We start from the raw sequence: 16597 nt of genomic DNA on the forward strand, positions 1-16597 counted from the left end.
GGACGGATGGGTAAATCCAGGCAGCTTTGTAGATTATCAATCAATCGTATTTATTGAGTTTTTACTGTGTGCAAGCAGTGCACTGAATGCCTGGGAAAGTACAATATAAAAGTGTTGGTAGGCACTTTCCCTCCCCAACAGGGGGTATAGTCCAGATAATAATTGAAATTATCTCCCCTACTAGACTGTAAATTTGTTGAAGACAGGGAATGTGTCTACCAACTCTGTTATATCGTACTCTCCCAAGGGTTTATTTAGTACAGTACAGATTATGATACTTAAGCACTTACTCTGTGCCAAGAATTGAACTAAGCATTGGGGTAGAAACAAAATAATAATAATAATGTTGGTACTTGTTAAGCGCTTACAATGTGCAGAGCACTGTTCTAAGTGCTGGGGTAGATACTGTGTGCAGGGTAATTAGGTTGTCCCACGTGAGGCTCACAGTTAATCCCCATTTTACAGATGAGGTAACTGAGGCACAGAGAAGTGACTTGCCCACAGTCACAAAGCTGACAAGTGGCAGAGCTGGGATTCGAACCCATGACCTCTGACTCCCAAGCCCGGGCTCTTTCCACGGAGCCACGTTGCTTCTCTAGTCACCGAGAAGTTAAATGACTTGCCCAAATAATCAGAGCGGACATAGTCCCTGTCCCACCTGGGGCCGGAATCTAACTAGGAGGGTGTGGGATTTAATTCTCATTTTATAGTTGAGGAAACTGAGGCACAGAGAAGTGACTTGCCCGAGGTTATACAGCTGACAATTAACAGAGCTGGGTTTAGAACCCAGGTCCTTTGACTCTCAGGTTTGTACTCTTTCCACTAGGCAACACTGCTTCTCAAAATGGAATTGCCCCTCATTAAGCTAGATGATTTTTGAGACCTATTTTAAAAGTGGCTAGAACTTCAGGTGTCAATACTAGAGAGGAAGATGTTAGCAGGAGGCCAACAGGACCGTGGCATATACGAGAGACCTTGGGAATTATTACCACCTACGAGGATGTATTAGCTGGATGTAACTGTAGTCATGCTGTGTACGAATGATTTGGGGAATAATTACCAGCTATGAGGATTTGTTAGCTGGATATTACTGTAGCCATGGAACGTATGAGTGACCTTGGAAGCTATTACCCACTATGAAGATGTGTTAGCTGGACATTATTGTAGTCATGGTGTGTACGGTTGATCTGGGAAATTATTACCAGCTATGAGGATGTGTTAGGTGGACATTATTGTAGCCATGGAATGTACGAGTGACCTTGGGAATCATTACCAGCTATGAGGAAGTGTTAGCTGAGCATTACTGTAACCACGATGTGCACAAGTGACCTTGGGAATTATTGCTGGCTATGAGGATGCACTAGCTGGACATCACTGTAGCCCCGGTGTTTACGAATGACCTTGGGAATAACTACCAGCTATGAGAATGTGCTGGCCGGACATCACTGTAGCCATGGTGTGTACAGTGATTTTGATAATCGTTACCAGGTCTAAGGATGTATTAGCGGGTCCTTATTGTAGTCACGGTGTGTATGAGTGATTTGGAGAATTATTACCAGCTATGAGGCTGTGTTAACTGGACATTATTGAAGCCATGGAATGTACACGTGGCCTTGGAAATTATTACCTGCTACGAAGGTATGTTAGCTGGACATTATTGTAGTTATGGTGTGTACGGGTGATATTGGAAATTATTACCAGCTTTGAAGATGTGTTACCTAGACATTACTGTCATCAAGGTGTTTACGAGTGATTTGAGGAATTGCTATCATTACGAAGGTGTGTTAGCTGGACAATATTGTAGCCGTGGAATGTATGAGTGACCTTGGGAATCATTACCAGCCATGAGGATGTGTTAGCTGAGCATTATTGTAACCACGATGTTCACAAGTGACCTTGGGAATTATTGCTGGCTATGAGGATGCACTAGCTGGACGTCACTGTAGCCCCGGTGTTTACGAGTGACCTTGGGAATTACTACCAGCTATGAGAATGTGTTAGCTGGACATCACTATAGCCATGGTGTGTACAGTGATTTTGACAATCGTTACCAAGTCTAAGGATGTGTTAGCGGGTCATTATTGTAGTCACAGTGTATATGAGGGATTTGGGGAATTATTATCGGCTATGAGGATGTGTTAACTGAACCTTGTTGTAGCCATGGTGTGTTCAAGTAATCTTGGGAATGATTGCCAGCTACTGGGAAAATAATAATAATGATGTTATTTGTTAAGTGCTTACTACATGCCAGGCACTGTACTGTGTTAACTGGATATTGTTGTAGCCTTGGTGCGTACAAGTGACATTGGGAATGATTGCTGGCTATGACGATGTGTCAACTGGTTATTACTGGATATCAACTGTATATATTTTCATTACGCTATTTATTTTGTTAATGAGATGTACATCACCTTGATTCTATTTATTTGCTGTTGTTTTAATGAGATGTTCATCCCCTTGATTCTATTTATTGCTATTGTTCTTGTCTGTCTGTCTCCCCTGATTAGACTGTAAGCCCGTCAAAGGGCACTTAAATATTTATCAGGAATCTGTTACCGATTTGTACATTCCAAGTGCTTAGTACAGTGCTCTGCACACAGTAAGCGCTCAATAAATGCTATTGAATGAATGAATAATGGAACCATGGTGGGTTTATTATGACCAAAACAAATGACTCTTTCCACTAATTCCACTAACTAGGCTGTTCCTTCAACTGCTAAGGCCCAATACTTTCCCTTCAGACAGTTCCCTGTGATCATCGCTCCAAACAATGAAACTAAAACAAGAATGCCTCTTCCGAGTTTCATGTGATTTTAAAAGATTTAAGGATAGCTCTGTCAATTGTATTTATCAGTTGATCACATTTATTGAGCACTTACTATGTGCAGAGCACTCTACTAAGCCCTTAGAAGAGTGCAATTTCACTCATTCATTCAATTGTATTTAATCACTTTATAGTGTACAGAGCACTGTAGTAACTCATCTGTGAGCTCGTTGAGGGCAGGCATTGTGTCTGTTTATTGTTGTGTCATACTATCCCAAGCTTTTAATACAATGCTCTGCACACAGTTAGCGCTCTATAAGTACGATTGACTGACAAGACTTTGATTCAGGATTTAATAAAGGTCCTTGATGAAAGACTTCCAGGCTTAAATATAATAGTATTTGTTAAGCACTTACTATGTGACAGATACTGTATTAAGTGCTGAAGTGGATACAAGCAAATCTGGTTGGACAGTCTCAATTCCTATTTTACACATCAGGAAACTACAACACAAAGAATTGAAGCAACTTGCCCTATGTCACACAGCAGACAACTGGCAGATTAAGGAGTAGAACCCATGAATTTCTGACTCCCAAGTTCGTGCTCTATCCACCACACAGTGCTTGGCACATAGTAAGCGCTTAACAAAAATCATAGTTATTATTATTATTGTTATTCTCGGACTTTTGGAGCTGGGATCTGGGTATTTCTTTCGGATGGAATGATAATAATAATAATTATGGTATTTGCTGAGCGCTTACTATGTGCCAGATGCTGTATTAAGTGCTGGAAATTAAATTACAGATAAGCAACCCATACTATACATTGTGCTCTTGCAGGGGATAGTAATAATTATGGAACTTAAGTTCTTACTATGCGCCAAGCACTACTCTAAGCACTGGGGTAGATACAAGGTAATCAGGTTAGACATAGTCCCTGTCCCAAGTAAGGCTCACATTCTCAATCCCCATTTTAGAGATGAGGTAACTGAGGCACAGAGAAGTGAAGTGACTTGCCCAAGATCACACAGCAGACAAGTGCTGAGAAGCTGAGAAGTGTTGCTTAGAGAAGCACCGTGGTTTAGTGGAAAGAGCATGGGCTGGGGAGTCAGAGGTCATGGGTTTTTTATCCTGGCTCTGCCACTTGTCAGCTGTGTGATCTTGGCCAAGTGACTTAACTTCTCTGGGCCTCAGTTCCCTCATCTGTAAAATGGGGATTGAGAGTGTGAGCCCCACCTGGGACATCCTGATAACCTTGTATCTACCCCAGCATTTAGAACAGTGCTTGGCACAAAGTAAGTGCTTAACAAATACCATCATTGTTATTAAGTGGAAGAGCTGGGGTTAGAACCCACGACCTTCTGCCTCCCAAGCCCGTGCTCTATTGCCATGCTGCTTCGAATAGCATTGCCTTAGAGAATTTAAGCAGTTTTTCTGCCAAAGAAAATCCATAATTGAGGAAACAAGGAGGGATCTTTACAGTGGTGCCATTGAAAGAGTAGTGACTAAAACAGAATTTCCTCAAGGTACCCTCTCTCAGCGCAAGTATGAATTCCATCCTCCATAGCCCACTGGTTGCTTTAGTCCCACTGCAGTGTAAACCGCTGCAGCTGAAGCAAGGAAAAAACGTCAAAGCCTTGGAAATTACAACACAAAAAAGTGATGTGTTTTCCCCCACATACACACATGTAAGGAGCTTATACTCCAACAGTAGGGCAAACATGAAAATATCTACAAGGGTAACTCATCCCTCTTAGACGGTAAGCATACTGTGAGCAGGAAAAGTGACTACCAACTCTGTTATATTGTTCTATCATATTCACCCAAGCCCTTAGTACAGAGCTCTGCACACAGGGAGTGCTCAGTAAATATGATTGATTGATCCAAAAAAATACAAAGAGACCCAAAAGCCATAGTTTGCATATTCTGTTTCATATCTTGTTTTCTTCTCAATACTCTTTCAAAGGAAGTAGGGTTTTTTCTCCCTCACCCTTCTTGCTCTTTCGGGACTTCATTCTTTCCCGATCTTCACCTTTGGCAATTCAAATATTGTTCCCACTGGGGGCACTCTGGGAGGGAGCCAGGAGAGCCACTGTCTGCTATGTGACCCTGGGCAAGTCACTTAACTTCTCTGTTGCCTCAGTTCCCTCATCTGTAAAATGGGGATTAAGACCATGAGCCTGATATGGGACATGGATCGTGTGCTACCTGATTTAGTTTGTATCTACTCCAGCGCTTAGAATGGTCCCTGGAACATAGGAAGCACTTAACGAATGCCATAAAAAAGTAGAGCTGAAATTAGAACCCAGGTCCTTCTGACTCCCAGGTCACGCTCTATCCACTAGGCCATGCTGTCTTTGTTGATGCTGTTGTTCATTCATTCAATCGTATTTATTGAGCGCTTACTGTTTGCAGAGCACTGTACACTGTTTTATATATAACATTTTGAAAGTCCTCCTACAGGGAGTTTCAAATTAAACAGACTAAATGGCCCTGTTACAGATAGGACAGACATTAGAAGGTGATTCTTTCATCCACATTAAGAAGGTCTCTTTGCACTAGTTTTTCTGATCCACAGTAAACAGTCTTGTTGTCTCCTGGGCCTATTTCATTCTCATAATTTATCGTGCCATTCCTTTATTTCAAGGTCACTCTCCAGTCCTAGTTTAGGGCATGCTGAACACTGGGTGATCTTATATTCCCTTATTAGCAAGCTTACTGTAGTAGCACGGACAGAAAAACAGGATTAGGATGGGGATTTACGGCTGTGCCTATTTCCAGCACCACAAAGAGATTACTGCTCGTTAATAGAGTCAAGGGTGAAACCGGGCCAATAGAGAGAGGGCAGGGTGATGGGGATCTCACCCCATTCCTGCTTACTCTGAACCCAAACAGAACAACTGTAATATCTCAAGCTCTACTAAGCCACTCTCTCCCATTTTCAGCCCTTTGCATTTAGTTACACTGCTCTTCAACTCACGTCCTCTCTCTGGCCTGGAAGGCCCTCCCTCCTCAAATCCGACAGACAATGACTCTCCTCACCTTCAAAGACATCTCCTCCAAGAGGCCTTCCCAGACTAAGTCCCCTTTCCTCTTTTCCCACTCCCTTCTGCGTCACCCTGATTTGCTCCCTTTATTCACACCTTCTCCAGCTCCTTACGTCGACATGCGTCATTTATTTAGTTCTTCTAACGTCTGTTTCCCTCTCTAGACTGTAAGCTCATTGTGGACAGGGAATATGTCTGTTTATTGTACTATCGTACTCCCCCAAGTTCTTTGTACAGTGCTCTGCACAAAGTAAGCGCTCAGTAAATACAATTGAATGAATGAATGAAGTCTCTATATTCTTTTTATTTGAACATGAACTTATTTTAATTGCACTAGTTGTAAATATTTTGATGTCTCACCTCTCCCATTACAGACTGATGTCATCTCTAGACTGTGACCTCGTCGTGGGCAGGAATGGGTCTGTCTGTTGTTGTATTGTACTCTCCCAAGCGCTTAGTACAGTGCTTTGCACACAATAAATGCTCAGTAAATACGATTGAATGAATGAATGAATGAATGAATGTGGACAATGTGTCACTTCTCCGTGTAGTACTTTTTCCCAAATGCTTAGTACGCGTCACTGCACCTAAAGAGTACTCAGTAAGTACTATTACTGTTCCAACCACCATTACTCCACCTGCTCCTGGGGCATGAGCCCACTGCTGCTCACCCATTTACGTGCATCTCGTTATAATCTCTCATTTCCCCTACCTGCAATTTATTTCGACGTCCATCTCCCAGACAAGAATGTAAGCTCCTTGTGGCCAGGGAGGGCGTCTATCAATTCTGTTTATTGTACCCTCAAGAGGACTAGTACAGAGCTCCGCACACAGTGAGCTCTCGGTAAATATCATCGATCAATAGATTGATTGCCTAAGGAGATCCGATGCCATCGTCAGCTGTAAAGGCTGGGTTGCCCTGCTCACGTGACCTCTTGCACTTCCTTTTGTCTCCAAATAGAAAGGAAGAAATGACAGCTGTTACTGGTTACGTTTCATTAAGACTCATCTCTTTGAGGATTCATTTCCTCTACATTACAAAAAACCTGACATCATTCCAATGATGATGGAAGCCCGATTCGGAAGTCAGATGGGTTTAGTGTTGAAAAAGTTTGACCCTAAGTTAAGACTATGCTTTATTTTCAACTTTCTTTCTCCCTTTTTAATTCCAGCTGATTGTAAAGATAGAAGGGTATGTCCCAAACATAGAATTGCCATCTTTTAAAAACAAAGAAGCCCAGATGAAATAACCAAGACTTTCAGCACCTTAGCTGCCAAACTGTTTGGTGGTGAACTTGTTGAGGAAGTTACTTTGCTCTGGGCAGGGAACGTGTCTACCAACTCTGTTATACTGTTCTCTCCCAAGTGCTCAACACAGGGCTCTGCACATAGCAAGTGCTCAGTTAATACTACTGAATGATCTAGTACTTAACCTGTGTTGATAGGTTGGCAGAAGAAGTAGTAATAGTAATTACTGTGGTATTTGTTGAGCATTTACTATGTGGCAGGGTCTGTTCGGTTCCCCATTTTACAGATGAGGGAACTGAGGCCCAAAGAAGTGAAGTGACTTGCCCAAGGTCACACAGCAGACAAGCAGCAGAGCGGGGATTAGAAGGCTGTAAACTCGTTGTGGGCAGGGAACGTGTCTGTTTATTGTCATATCGCGCTCTCCCAAATGCTTAATACAGTGCTCTGCACACAGTAAGCACTCGATAAATATGATTGAGTGAATGAACCCAGGTCCTTCTGACTTCCAGACCTGTGCTCTATCCACTGCTCCTCTGTTGTTCTTTCTCAAATGTTTAGTAGAGTGCTCTGAACACAGTAGGCATTCAGTCAATACCACTGGTTGATTAATGGGTTGAGCACCTAAATGTGTGTGAAGTACTGGGCTAAACACTTGGGTTTGTTCAATAATAGAAGGATTTGTTGAGCATGCACTGAATACAGTGCACTGTGCTAAGCACTTGGAGAAAACCGACAGCTATAGAAGTATCCGGTATGGGACATACACAGCGTGGCCTAGTGAATAGAGCACGGGCCTGGGAGTCAGAAGGGGCTGGGTTCTAATTCCGGCTCCGCCACTTGTCTGCAGTGTGACCTTGGGCCAGTCACTGTACTTCTCTGTGCCTCAGTGACCACATCTGTAAATTGGGGATTAAGACTGTGAGCCCCATGTGGGACAGGGACTGTGTTTTGATGGTAGTGATGCCTGTCTACTTGTTTTGTTTTGTTGTCTGTCTCCCCCTTGTAGACTGTGAGCCCGTTTTTAGGTAGGGATTGTTTCTATCTGTAGCCGAAATGTACTTTCCAAGTGCTTAGTACAGTGCTCTGCAACAGTAAGCACTTAACAAATACGATTAATGAATGAATGAACCCAAGTTGCTCGTATCCACCCCGACGCTTAATATAGTGCCACACACACAGTAAGTGCTTAACAAATACCATAATAATTATAATAATCTGACTTGCTTGTATCCACCCCACTGCTCAGGACAGTTTCCGGCACATAGTGAAACATTTAACAAATATCATTATTACTACGGTAATTATTATTACCTGGGCCTGTTTGGTTCAGGTGTGGAACTGGCTGGGGTGATTCCAGTAGAATGAAACCTTCTTGTGGGTAGGGAATAGATCTGGCCCTTCTTTTTTTGTTTTGTTTTTTATGGTATTTGTTAAGCACTAACGAATCCATTAATCAGTTTGGACACAGTCCAAGTCCCACATGGGGCTCACAGTCTTAATCCCCCTATTAAAGATGAGGTAACTGAGGCACAGAGAAGTGAAGTGAGTTACCCATGATCACATATTGGGCAAATGGAGGAGCCAGGATTAGAACCCCAGTCCTTTTAATTTCCAGGCCTGGATTCTATCCACTAGGCCACGCTCAGTGGCAAGAGCCAGGGCTTGGGAGTCGGAGGTCATGGGTTCGAATCCCGGCTCTGCCACTTGTCAGCTCTGTGACTGTGGGCAAGTCACTTCACTTCTCCGTGCCTCAGTTCCCTCATCTGTAAAATGGGGATTAAGACCGTGAGCCTCATGTGGGACAACCTGATTACCCTGTATCTACCGTAGCGCTTAGAACAGTGCTCTGCACATAGTAAGCGCATAACAAATACCAACATTATAATTATTACTTCTCGGTTGTTCTTTCCCAAAAGTTTGATAGTGTTCATTCATTCAGTCATATTCATTGAGTGCTTACTGTGTGAGGAGCCCTGTACTAAGCACTTGGAGAGTACAACACAACAATAAACAGAACGTACCGAACACGGAAATCATTCAGTCAATACCCCTGGTTAGCACCTAGTGTATGCGAAGCACTGATCTAACCACCTGGGACTGTTCGACGGAGTTAGTAGACCCAATTCCTGCCAGCAAGTTGCCTACGGTCTAGCAGGGAAGACAGGCATTAAAATATCTGAGACTGGCAATAAAATTGATTAATTGAATAATGCAATTAAGTACACACACACACGTATACACTCACAAATGCTGATGTTGGGCATAAATAACTCAAGCTTAAAAAGTCATTGTCACCGTTAGAACAAGTAGCTCCGTGGCTCTGTTCCCTGAGATCAGTAGGGAATGCAGGGAACCACACAAGTAAAACCAAACCACAAGGCCACAAGTGAGTCAGGCTTCGATTTGAGTCAGAATATGTTGCAAATGAAAGAAATAGCCAAGAACATTAGGGGAAATGAATCTGAATGCTACACAGACTACTGCGAGCCACTGAATTCAGGCTCTCAGTATGGTACACTGCACAAAGTAAGGGCTTAGTAAATACTTTCTATTGCATTGGTCTATCTTCCCCCCCTCTAGACTCTAAGCTTGTAGCCAGGGAATGTGACTATTGTAGTATCTGTACTTTCCCAATTGCTTAGGACAGTGCTCTGCACACGGTAAGTGCTCAAAAATGCAAATGAATGAATGAATGACTGACTCCAAACTGAAAGGAGCACGTACGCTAACTCCTAATTCTAGACTCAGTGTCCTGGGAATTCCTTCAGGCAGTGTGGGTTAATAATTTAGGTATTTATCTCTTTAGAAAGATGGTCTCTGTGGCAGTAATATGTCATTAAAGGAGGAGAGGCTTAAAAGCAAAATGTATTGAGCAGTATGAGAAACATTTTAAGTATTTTTACATAAATACCCATTCTTTATCGGGTGTGTGGACAGGACTTTTTAAAAAAATGGTATTTGTTCAGTGGTTACTATATGCCGGGCACCGTACTAAGCACCAGGGTAGAACACTGCGCAGAACACTGTTCTAAGCGCTGGGGGAGATACAGGGTAATCAGGTTGTCCCACGTGAGGCTCACAGTTAATCCCCATTTTACAGATGAGGGAACTGAGGCACAGAGAAGTTAGGTGACTTGCCCACAGTCACACAGCTGACAAGTGGCAGAGCCGGGAGTCGAACTCATCACCTCTGACTCCGAAGCCCAGGCTCTTTTCCACTGAGCCACGCTGCTTCCCCAAGATGAGGTAACCGAGGTACAGAGTCAGTCAGTTGGTCACTTGTATTTATGGTGTGCCTATGGTGTGCAGAGCACTGTACTAAGAGCTTGGAGGAGAACGAGGTAGAAATAGAAGTGAAGTGACTTGCCCAAGGTCACACAGCAGATGAGTGGTGGATCCAGCATTTGAACCCAGGTCCCTCTGACTCCCGGGACCGTGCTCTATCCACTAGACCGTCCTGCTTTTGACTTTTTAGGTGTATATTCATAAATCCTTCATTCTCCAGTTCTAGAATTGAGGAAATGCAGTTGATGAGTTCAGAAACTCAGTCAGGAAGACAGCACTGGAACTGACCTATGGGGTGGCTGCTGCTTACCGTGTGTGGAGCAACAAGCATTGCCGCCGAGTAGTACTTTAGTAAACCTCACGTAAAGAAGGACCGTGTTCCGGTGGGGTTCCAAAGGAAAGGCAGAGGGGTTGCCATTTCATCACCGCGTTCTTTCGGGGAGGAAATGAATGCTATTTCTAATGACACAGACAATAGGACAGGGACTTGTCCTACTTAGTTGCAGAAAATAGATTTGAATGTTTCCCCGTGCTTGAAGTCTTCTGGTTCATGGAATCTGTCTAGTGGATAATATAATTAGGCCCTGAAGCCAGACTTAATAAAAATAAAGGTAGATACTATGCAATCAGATACAGTCCCTGTCCCACAAAGAACTCACAGTCTAACAGGGAGGGGGAGCAATCTCCATTTTAATGGATAGAGCACAGGCCCGGGAGTCAGAAGGACCTGGGTTCTAATCCCGGCTCTGTCACTTCTCTGCCTCGTGACCTTAGGAAGCGGCATGGCTCAGTGGAAAGAGCACGGGCTTGAGAGTCAGAAGTCGTGGGTTCTAATCCCGGCTCTGCCACTTGTCAGCTGTGTGACTTTGGGCAAGTCACTTAACTTCTCTGGGCCTCAGTTACCTCATCTGTAAAATGGGGATGAAGACTGTGAGCCCCATGAGGGACAACTTGATCACCTCGTATCCCCCCAGCGCTTAGAACAGTGCTTTGCACATAGTAAGCGCTTAACAAATACCAAGATTATTACCTTAGGCAAGTCCCTTAAGTTCTCTGTGGCTCGGTTCCCTTATTTGTAAAACAGGGATTGAGACTGTGAGCCCCATGTGGGACGTAGACTATGACCAATCTGATTAGCTTGCATCTACCCCAGCTGTTAATACAGTGCCTGGCACATAATAACAAATACCATTAAAAACAAAAAAGTAACCATTCAAGGGTCAGTGATCTCTCTGAAATACCAGGGCAACATGAGGGTTTCATGAGGGTCCTCCATGACCTAGGTAACGAATGGAGAAAGCCAAAGTTCAGGGTTTCCTTTGCTGTAAGCTCTGTAATAGAATATCCACTCCTTGTGGGCAGGGAATGTGTCATGGGCAACTTTGGCATGTTCCCAAGTGCTCAGGAACAATTAATCAATCATGTTGGTATTTGTTAAGCGCTTACTATGTGCCGAGCACTGTTCTAAGCGCTGGGGTAGACACAAGGGAATCAGGTTGTCCCACGTGGGGCTCACAGTCTTAATCCCCATTTTACAGATGAGGTAATGTATGTTGAGCACTTACTGTGTGCAGAGCACGGTACCAATCACGTGGGAGAGTACAGTGTAATGGATGTGGTAGACACATTACCTGCCCACAAGGAGCTTATAAGAGCATCCTCCTCAGTAAGAGTCGATAGCAGAATGTTCTAGAGGAAAGAACAAGGAGATGAGAATCAGAAGATCTGGTCTCTCATCCCAGCTGATCACTTGCCTGTTGTGTGATCTTGAGCAAGTCACTAAAAACATTCTGAGACTTAGTTTTCAGATGATTCTGAGTGTTTGGTTTTCTTGACTATCCGCCCCTCTGCCCCCTTTTGTAAGTGGGGATAATTAAGAATACTATTTGTGGTAATTCTTAAGAACTTACTCAGTGCCAAGCACAGAACTGTCAATCACTCAGTCAATTGTATCTATTGAGCGCTTACTGTGCACAGAGCACTGTACTAATGGCTTAGAAGAGTAAAATATAACAATAAAACAGACACATTCCCTGCCCACAGTAAGCTTCCAGTGTAGAAGGGGAGAGAGACGTTAATAGATTGTCTTGTGTCTACCCCAGCGCTAAGTAGAATGCCTGGCACATTGTAAGCGCTTAACAAATACTGTTACTATTATTATATCCAGGTGCCTACTGATTGATTAATTAATTGATTTTAAGTCCACCTCCCCTTCTAAACTATCAGCTTCCTGTGAACAAGGCACATATCTACTAACTCTGTCTTTATTGTCCTCTCCCAAGAGCTTAGTACAGTGCTCTGCGTGTAGCAAGCACTCAACGAATAGCACTGATTGATTGGTAGTCGATGCAGAAGGGAGGGTGGATAGAAGAAATGAAGGCTTAATCTAAGGTAGGCCTCTTGGAGGAGATGTGATTTTAGGAAGATTTTGAAAGAGGGGAGGGGGTGGACTGTGGGATATGAAGGGGGAGGGGGCTCCAAGCCTGAGGAGGGACTTGGACAAGCAAAGAAATCCCAGATCCTTTTTCTTCCTCTTCATATTCTATTTGCTTTCAAAGGAATTGGCTCTGAGATTTGTACTTATAAGAGCAATCCTTCCCACTTGAGAAACTGAATGTTTAAATACTCAATTGTGAGAAGTTCAGCTCGTTCAATAGCTGAAAAAATAAAGCTTGTTTTTAACGAAGAGCAGAAATGTCGAGTATGAGGAAACTGCTGTAAATAAATACATTAGAGAAGCAGCATGACCCATTGAAGGGAGCACAGACCTGGGAGTTGAGACCTGAGTTCTAAACTCTGCTCTGCCGTTTACCTGCTGCGTGACCTTGAACAAGTCGCTTAACTTCTCCGGGCTTCAATTTCCTTATCTGTAAAAATGGGAATGAGATATTATCTGTTCTCCCTCCTCCTTAGAGTATGACAGACATTGTCTCCAATCTGCTGCTAGTATGTCCACTCCAGGAGTTAGATCAGGGCTTGGCAGCATGGTGGAGTGGATAGCGCGTGGGCCTGGGAGTCAGAAGATCATGGGTTCTAATCCCAGCTCTGCCACTTGTCTGCTGTGTGAACTTGGGCAAGTAATTTCACTTCTCTGGGCCTCAGTCACCTCATCTGTAAAATGGGGATTGAGACTGTGAACCCCATGTGGGACAGGGACTGTGTCCAACCTGATTTGCTTGTATCTACCCCAGCGCTTAGTACAGTGCCTGGCACATAGTAACAAGTACCAGAATTACTATTATGATTATTGGCACAGAGTAATCACCTAACAATTACCACAATTATTAGTCTCATTTATCCCACTAATAGAGGGCAGCAGAGGTGTAAATAGCAAAGAAAACGGCTGGCTCAGAAATCACCAGAAGAGGCACCAGTTCGTTCATTTATTCATTCATTTGGTCGTATTTATTGAGCAATTACTGTATGCAGAGCACTGTAGTAAGGACTTGGTAGAGTACAGTGCAACAATAAACAGACACAGTCCCTTCCCACAACAAGCTTACAGTCTAATGGGGAGGAAACAGACATCAATAAAAATGAATAAATTACAGCCATGCATAGAAATACTGTGGAGCTGGGAGGGGAGATGGATAAAAGGAGCAAGTCAGGGCGACGAAGAAGGGAGTGGGAGAAGAGGAAAGGAGGGCTTAGTCAGGGAAGGCCTCCTGGAGGAGATGTCCTTCAATAAGTCTGCTTATTGGACTTTGATCTGCCTTTCCTATTCCCACCACCCGCACCTGATCGTGGGAGTACTTCCTGCTGGAGAACTGAGGAGCCAGGGAAGCTCAAAACAAAATGGGACAGACCTTTCAGCCTCTGATGTTCATCGTGGGCAGGGAACGTGACTACCGACTCTGTTATATTTTACTCTCCCCAGACCTCAGTACAGAGCTCTGCACAGAGTAAGTGCTCAATAAGTACAGTTGATTGACTATTGATTGCAGAACGAAGCAAAAGGAGGCCCTATCCCTGTGCTGTTCAACACAGTCTATCTCCAAACCCTTCTCCATGTTTTGCCATACACTTGTCATGGCATAAATCCAGCCCTCTAGACTATAGTAATAATAATGGTATTTGTTAAGGGCTTATTATGTGCCAAGCACTGTTCTAAGCACAAGGTGATCAGGTTGTCCCACGTGAGGCTCACAGTCTTAATCCCCCTTTTGCAGATGAGATAACTGAGGCACAGAGAAGTTAAGTTAGTTGCCCAAGTTCACATAGCAGATAAGTGGCAGAGCAGGAATTACAACCCAAGTCCTCTGACTCCCAAACCCCTGCTCTTGCCCCTAGGCCATGGAAGCTTTTTGTGGTTAGGGAACATTTTCAAAATGGGGAGTCAGTCTTCCTCTTTATACTGCGAGCCCCATGTGGGACCTGATGATTTTGCATCTATCCCTTCGCTTAGTACAGTGCTTGACACATAGTAAGGACAAATACCACAGTCATTCATTCATTCAGTAGTATTTATTGACCATTTACTATGTGCAGAGCACTGTACTAAGCGCTTGGAATGTACAAATCGGCAACAGATAGAGACAGTCCCTGCCCACTGACGGATTTACAGTCTAATCGTCCCCTCTTGACCCTAAGCTTGTTGTGGGAAGGGAACGTTTCTACCAACTCTGTTATATTGTACTGTCCCAAGTGCTTAGTACAGTGCTCTGCACACAGTAAGTGCTCAATAAATATAATTGATTGATATATTAGTAGCTAATAGTTCCTCCTCTAAGACTGTAAGTTCATTGTGGACAGGGAATGTGTCTACCAGCTCTATTGTATTGTACCCTTCCAAGTGTTTAGTTCAGTGTTCTGCACATGATATCTGCTCAATAAATACAATTGATTGATAATAATAATAATCATTGTGGTACTTGTTTAGCACTTACCATGTGCCAGGCATTGGGAGGGATACAACATAATCAAGTCAGACATAGTCCCTGTCACACATAGGCTCAGAGTTTAAGTAGGAATGAGAACAGGTATTTTACAGATGGGGAACGAAAGTGACTTACCCAAGGTCACACAGCAGGCAAGTGGCAGAGCCAGAATTCGAGCCCAAGTCCTCCGACTCCCAGGCCTGTGCTCTTTCCACTAGGCCTGACTACTCTTTTTAAAAAGGATTTCATTGGTCTGTGAAAGATTGACAGCATCGCTCAGGTACCCGGGCTCAATTCCTGACAAGAGTATTTGGTTAGGGAACCTCTGAAGTTAATTTAGTTTTTCTGTTCAAAGTCAGAACAGAATGACCATATAATGCGTAATACATGGTGAAGAAGCAGAATGAGACAGATTAATCAAGTGATTGATTGACTCGTAGTTTTGCTGCCATGAGGTCAGTGAATGCATCTTGCCTCTGGTGTGCTCTCCTAAGCATTTAATACAGAGCTTCACAATCAGTAGGAGCTCAGTAAATAGCACTGAACAACTGATTGACTGATCTCCCAAAAGAAGCCACTTTAGTTGACTGACTTTAATTTGGATGAATAAACGTGTCTTTTATGACTTCATTAAAGCAGTCCAGTGAATATCTCTAATCTGTTTTTTAGAAAGCCCTGTTAATATATTTTTTAAACACTTAGATTGTCTCTGCCCGGATATGAGGCAAATTCATCTTTAATCCTTAGAGGTGTGACTCATTAGATCATTTGGCAAGGAAATCAGTTTCAAAGATTTAACGTACTCCTAAAAAGAAACTCAGTAATGAGCGTAAAGATCAACAGAGGAATTGGCTGTTCCTGAAAATTGGATTGACTGAGAAGGAATTACTGAGAGAGTTTCAGAATTTAGAAGATTACTCTGAGTTCTAAATACTATTTAGGGAAAATACCAATTAATATCAACACAGGGATTAGCAGCCTCTTACCATATTATTAAAGCAGAGAACATAATGAGAGTCAGCAAGATTAGTGAAAAGAATAAAACCAGGAGTCAGAAGATCCAGGCTTTAATCCCAGCTTGTCACTAACGTGCTGTGTGACCTTGGAAAATCCCTTAATGTTTCTGAGTTTCAGTTTCTTCATCCATGAAATGGGGATACAATATCCACTCTCTCTACCTCTTAGGCTGTGAGCCTCGTGTGGGACAGGACTGAGTCCTGATTATAATAACAGTAATAATAGTGTTTTTTGTTAAGTGCTTATTATGTGCCAGGCACTGTACTAAGAGCTGGGGTGGGTATAAGCAAGTAGAGTTGGAAACAGTCCCTATTCCACATGGGCTCACTGTCTCAATCCCCATTTTACAGTTGAGGTAAC

Source organism: Ornithorhynchus anatinus, chromosome 2, assembly GCF_004115215.2.
Source record: "Ornithorhynchus anatinus isolate Pmale09 chromosome 2, mOrnAna1.pri.v4, whole genome shotgun sequence".
Classification (NCBI taxonomy): Eukaryota; Metazoa; Chordata; class Mammalia; order Monotremata; family Ornithorhynchidae; genus Ornithorhynchus; species Ornithorhynchus anatinus.